Source organism: Hyla sarda, chromosome 5, assembly GCF_029499605.1.
Source record: "Hyla sarda isolate aHylSar1 chromosome 5, aHylSar1.hap1, whole genome shotgun sequence".
Classification (NCBI taxonomy): domain Eukaryota; kingdom Metazoa; phylum Chordata; class Amphibia; order Anura; family Hylidae; genus Hyla; species Hyla sarda.
In genome coordinates this window covers 12,133,624-12,140,559 of record NC_079193.1, presented here as the reverse complement: position 1 = coordinate 12,140,559, position 6,936 = coordinate 12,133,624, and the positions used below count along the sequence as shown (strand labels likewise).

General features: G+C 46.4%; 1 long non-coding RNA gene across 1 annotated transcript in view; it reads left to right on the top strand.

Annotated features, from left to right (window-relative positions):
* The first annotated feature begins 89 nt into the window (after nucleotides 1-89).
* Nucleotides 90-6,936, top strand: part of LOC130272885 (uncharacterized) — a 52,783-nt gene continuing 45,936 nt past the window's right edge. Inside the window, exon 1 of the long non-coding RNA XR_008843772.1 lies at nucleotides 90-213. This is a non-coding gene — a long non-coding RNA (uncharacterized LOC130272885). The remainder of the gene's footprint in view (nucleotides 214-6,936) is intronic.

The following is a 6,936-nucleotide window of genomic DNA, read 5'->3' as shown; positions in this document are numbered from 1 at the left end:
ACTCCCTGGCCATTCGCTCCATCTGACCTTTCTCTCTATGGACTTTTTCAGTGACAGTTGGGGAGCGAGGCGCGCTGCAGTGCACTTCACCCACCTGCAACTTGACATTGCAGAGATGTCCGGACAACATGTCAAATGTTTATCCAAATGACGCTAATGCTTTAACACTTCCTCACAGCCAGTGGCACAACAATCCTGATGGTTACAATTTAGGTAAGGAACAAAATCTTAGTGGTTACAGTCACATTAGGTGAATCTGTTATTTGAACTTTTAAAAATATAATATTACTAGAAGGAAAACACCGTCAACTCTGGAGAACCCATTCTGATCTCCTGTTCTCTGCACAGGAGCCTTACCTAGAACCGCAGTCCTCAACACAGTCCTCGGCTGTCAGCTCAGTCCTATCACTTATCAGGAGGATGTTCCCTCACACAGTCCTCGGCTGTCAGCTCAGTCCTATCACTTATCAGGAGGATGTTCCCTCACACAGTCCTCGGCTGTCAGCTCAGTCCTATCACTTATCAGGAGGATGTTCCCTCACACAGTCCTCGGCTGTCAGCTCAGTCCTATCACTTATCAGGAGGATGTTCCCTCACACAGTCCTCGGCTGTCAGCTCAGTCCTATCACTTATCAGGAGGATGTTCCCTCATACAGTCCTCAGCTGTCAGCTCAGTCCTATCACTTATCAGGAGGATGTTCCCTCACACAGTCCTCGGCTGTCAGCTCAGTCCTATCACTTATCAGGAGGATGTTCCCTCACACAGTCCTCGGCTGTCAGCTCAGTCCTATCACTTATCAGGAGGATGTTCCCTCACACAGTCCTCGGCTGTCAGCTCAGTCCTATCACTTATCAGGAGGATGTTCCCTCACACAGTCCTCGGCTGTCAGCTCAGTCCTATCACTTATCAGGAGGATGTTCCCTCACACAGTCCTCGGCTGTCAGCTCAGTCCTATCACTTATCAGGAGGATGTTCCCTCACACAGTCCTCAGGCTGTCAGCTCAGTCCTATCACTTATCAGGAGGATGTTCCCTCACACAGTCCTCGGCTGTCAGCTCAGTCCTATCACTTATCAGGAGGATGTTCCCTCACACAGTCCTCGGCTGTCAGCTCAGTCCTATCACTTATCAGGAGGATGTCCTCACACAGTCCTCAGCTGTCAGTCAGTCCTATCACTTATCAGGAGGATGTTCCCTCACACAGTCCTCAGCTGTCAGCTCAGTCCTATCACTTATCAGGAGGATGTTCCCTCACACAGTCCTCAGCTGTCAGCTCAGTCCTATCACTTATCAGGAGGATGTTCCCTCACACAGTCCTCGGCTGTCAGCTCAGTCCTATCACTTATCAGGAGGATGTTCCCTCACACAGTCCTCGCTGTCAGCTCAGTCCTATCACTTATCAGGAGGATGTTCCTCTCACACAGTCCTCGGCTGTCAGCTCAGTCCTATCACTTATCAGGAGGATGTTCCTCACACAGTCCTCGGCTGTCAGCTCAGTCCTATCACTTATCAGGAGGATGTTCCCTCACACAGTCCTCGGCTGTCAGCTCAGTCCTATCACTTATCAGGACGATGTTCCCTCACACAGTCCTCGGCTGTCAGCTCAGTCCTATCACTTATCAGGAGGATGTTCCCTCACACAGTCCTCGGCTGTCAGCTCAGTCCTATCACTTATCAGGAGGATGTTCCCTCACACAGTCCTCGGCTGTCAGCTCAGTCCTATCACTTATCAGGAGGATGTTCCCTTACACAGTCCTCGGCTGTCAGCTCAGTCCTATCACTTATCAGGAGGATGTTCCCTCACACAGTCCTCGGCTGTCAGCTGAGTCCTATCACTTATCAGGAGGATGTTCCCTCACACAGTCCTTGGCTGTCAGCTCAGTCCTATCACTTATCAGGAGGATGTTCCTCACACAGTCCTCAGCTGTCAGCTCAGGTCCTATCACTTATCAGGAGGATGTTCCCTCACACAGTCCTCGGCTGTCAGCTCAGTCCTATCACTTATCAGGAGGATGTTCCCTCACACAGTCCTCAGCTGTCAGCTCAGTCCTATCACTTATCAGGAGGATGTTCCCTCACACAGTCCTCGGCTGTCAGCTCAGTCCTATCACTTATCAGGAGGATGTTCCCTCACACAGTCCTCGGCTGTCAGCTCAGTCCTATCACTTATCAGGAGGATGTTCCCTCACACAGTCCTTGGCTGTCAGCTCAGTCCTATCCCTTATAAGGAGGATGTTCCCTCACACAGTCCTCAGCTGTCAGCTCAGTCCTATCACTTATCAGGAGGATGTTCCCTCACACAGTCCTCGGCTGTCAGCTCAGTCCTATCACTTATCAGGAGGATGTTCCCTCACACAGTCCTCGGCTGTCAGCTCAGTCCTATCACTTATCAGGAGGATGTTCCCTCACACAGTCCTCGGCTGTCAGCTCAGTCCTATCACTTATCAGGAGGATGTTCCCTCACACAGTCCTCGGCTGTCAGCTCAGTCCTATCACTTATCAGGAGGATGTTCCCTCACACAGTCCTCGGCTGTCAGCTCAGTCCTATCACTTATCTGGAGGATGTTCCCTCACACAGTCCTCGGCTGTCAGCTCAGTCCTATCACTTATCAGGAGGATGTTCCCTCACACAGTCCTCAACTGTCAGCTCAGTCCTATCACTTATCAGGAGGATGTTCCCTCACACAGTCCTCGGCTGTCAGTTCAGTCCTATCACACTTATCAGGAGGATGTTCCCTCACACAGTCCTCGGCTGTCAGCTCAGTCCTATCACTTATCAGGAGGATGTTCCCTCACACAGTCCTCAGCTGTCAGCTCAGTCCTATCACTTATCAGGAGGATGTTCCCTCACACAGTCCTCGGCTGTCAGCTCAGTCCTATCACTTATCAGGAGGATGTTCCCTCACACAGTCCTCAGCTGTCAGCTCAGTCCTATCACTTATCAGGAGGATGTTCCCTCACACAGTCCTCAGCTGTCAGCTCAGTCCTATCACTTATCAGGAGGATGTTCCCTCACACAGTCCTCAGCTGTCAGCTCAGTCCTATCACTTATCAGGAGGATGTTCCCTCACACAGTCCTCAGCTGTCAGCTCAGTCCTATCACTTATCAGGAGGATGTTCCCTCACACAGTCCTCGGCTGTCAGCTCAGTCCTATCACTTATCTGGAGGATGTTCCCTCACACAGTCCTCAGCTGTCAGCTCAGTCCTATCACTTCTATCAGGAGGATGTTCCCTCACACAGTCCTCGGCTGTCAGCTCAGTCCTATCACTTATCAGGAGGATGTTCCCTCACACAGTCCTCGGCTGTCAGCTCAGTCCTATCACTTATCTGGAGGATGTTCCCTCACACAGTCCTCAGCTGTCAGCTCAGTCCTATCACTTATCAGGAGGATGTTCCCTCACACAGTCCTCGGCTGTCAGCTCAGTCCTATCACTTATCAGGAGGATGTTCCCTCACACAGTCCTCGGCTGTCAGCTCAGTCCTATCGCTTATCAGGGGAATGTTCCCTCACACAGTCCTCAGCTGTCAGCTCAGTCCTATCACTTATGAGGAGGATGTTCCCTCACACAGTCCTCAGCTGTCAGCTCAGTCCTATCACTTATCTGGAGGATGTTCCCTCACACAGTCCTCGGCTGTCAGCTCAGTCCTATCACTTATCAGGAGGATGTTCCCTCACACAGTCCTCGGCTGTCAGCTCAGTCCTATCACTTATCAGGAGGATGTTCCCTCACACAGTCCTCGGCTGTCAGCTCAGTCCTATCGCTTATCAGGGGAATGTTCCCTCACACAGTCCTCAGCTGTCAGCTCAGTCCTATCACTTATGAGGAGGATGTTCCCTCACACAGTCCTCAGCTGTCAGCTCAGTCCTATCACTTATCTGGAGGATGTTCCCTCACACAGTCCTCGGCTGTCAGCTCAGTCCTATCACTTATCTGGAGGATGTTCCCTCACACAGTCCTCAGCTGTCAGCTCAGTCCTATCACTTATCAGGAGGATGTTCCCTCACACAGTCCTCGGCTGTCAGCTCAGTCCTATCACTTATCAGGAGGATGTTCCCTCACACAGTCCTCGGCTGTCAGCTCAGTCCTATCACTTATCTGGAGGATGTTCCCTCACACAGTCCTCAGCTGTCAGCTCAGTCCTATCACTTATCAGGAGGATGTTCCCTCACACAGTCCTCGGCTGTCAGCTCAGTCCTATCACTTATCAGGAGGATGTTCCCTCACACAGTCCTCGGCTGTCAGCTCAGTCCTATCGCTTATCAGGGGAATGTTCCCTCACACAGTCCTCAGCTGTCAGCTCAGTCCTATCACTTATGAGGAGGATGTTCCCTCACACAGTCCTCAGCTGTCAGCTCAGTCCTATCACTTATCTGGAGGATGTTCCCTCACACAGTCCTCGGCTGTCAGCTCAGTCCTATCACTTATCAGGAGGATGTTCCCTCACACAGTCCTCGGCTGTCAGCTCAGTCCTATCACTTATCAGGAGGATGTTCCCTCACACAGTCCTCGGCTGTCAGCTCAGTCCTATCGCTTATCAGGGGAATGTTCCCTCACACAGTCCTCAGCTGTCAGCTCAGTCCTATCACTTATGAGGAGGATGTTCCCTCACACAGTCCTCAGCTGTCAGCTCAGTCCTATCACTTATCTGGAGGATGTTCCCTCACACAGTCCTCGGCTGTCAGCTCAGTCCTATCACTTATCAGGAGGATGTTCCCTCACACAGTCCTCGGCTGTCAGCTCAGTCCTATCACTTATCAGGAGGATGTTCCCTCACACAGTCCTCGGCTGTCAGCTCAGTCCTATCGCTTATCAGGGGAATGTTCCTTCACACAGTCCTCAGCTGTCAGCTCAGTCCTATCACTTATCAGGAGGATGTTCCCTCACACAGTCCTCGGCTGTCAGCTCAGTCCTATCACTTATCAGGAGGATGTTCCCTCACACAGTCCTCGGCTGTCAGCTCAGTCCTATCACTTATCAGGAGGATGTTCCCTCACACAGTCCTCGGCTGTCAGCTCAGTCCTATCACTTATCAGGAGGATGTTCCCTCACACAGTCCTCGGCTGTCAGCTCAGTCCTATCACTTATCAGGAGGATGTTCCCTCACACAGTCCTCAGCTGTCAGCTCAGTCCTATCACTTATCAGGAGGATGTTCCCTCACACAGTCCTCAGCTGTCAGCTCAGTCCTATCACTTATCAGGAGGATGTTCCCTCACACAGTCCTCAGCTGTCAGCTCAGTCCTATCACTTATCAGGAGGATGTTCCCTCACACAGTCCTCGGCTGTCAGCTCAGTCCTATCACTTATGAGGAGGGCACTTTATGGGTAGAGCCCTAATCTCTTGAGCCCCACATCTTTTCTACCCCTTTCCATAGGTCGTTCAACCTCCCCTCCAGACATCGCATCCCCACTCTATTAACCTCTTATACTCCATCCCTGATCTCTGGAGGGGACACTAAAGAGTTAAAGTGCTCATTTGTTAAACAGGAAGAGAAGGTGGCGTCACTATAGTCGTCAACCGTGGACGAGCGAAGTGGAATCATAGAGATCTGAGCAGAACACTATCTATCTATCTATCTATCTCATATCTATCTATCTATCTCATATCTATCTATCTATTTCACATCTATCTATCTATCTATCTATTTCACATCTATCTATCTCATATCTATCTATCTATCTATCTCATATCTATCTATCTATCTCATATCTATCTATCTATTTCACATCTATCTATCTATCTATCTATCTATCTCATATCTATCTATCTATTTCACATCTATCTATCTCATATCTATCTATCTACCTCATATCTATCTATCTCATATCTATCTCATATCTATCTATCTCTCTCATATCTATCTCATATCTATCTATCTCACATCTATCTATCTATCTCATATCTATCTATCTATCTATCTCATATCTATCTATCTCATATCTATCTATCTCATATCTATCTATCTCATATCTATCTATCTCACATCTATCTATCTCATATCTATCTATCTATCTATCTATCTATCTCATATCTATCTATCTCATATCTATCTATCTAATATCTGTCTATCTATCTATCTCATATCTATCTATCTCATATCCATCTACCTATCTATCTCATATCTATCTATCTATCTCATATCTATCTATCTATTTATCTCATATCTATCTATCTATCTATCTATCTCATATCTATCTATTTATCTCATATCTATCTATCTCATATATATCTATCTATCTATCTATCTATCTATCTATCTCATATCTATCTATCTCATATCTATCTACCTATCTATCTCATATCTATCTATCTATCTATCTATCTATATATCTATCTATCTCATATCTATCTATCTATCTCATATCTATCTATCTATCTCATATCTATCTATCTATCTCATATCTATCTATCTATCTATCTATCTCATATCTATCTCATATCTATCTCATATCTATCTCATATCTATCTATCTATCTATCTCATATCTATCTATCTATCTATCTATCTATCTCATATCTATCTATCTATCTATCTATCTATATATCTATCTATCTCATATCTATCTATCTATCTATCTCATATCTATCTATCTATCTCATATCTATCTATCTATCTCATATCTATCTATCTATCTCATATCTATCTCATATCTATCTCATATCTATCTCATATCTATCTATCTATCTATCTCATATCTATCTATCTCATATCTATCTATCTATCTCATATCTATCTATCTATCTCATATCTATCTATCTATCTATCTCATATCTATCTCATATCTATCTCATATCTATCTCATATCTATCTATCTATCTATCTCATATCTATCTATCTCATATCTATCTATCTATCTATCTATCTATCTATCTCATATCCATCTATCTCATATCTATCTATCTCATATCTATCTATCTATCTATCTATCTATCT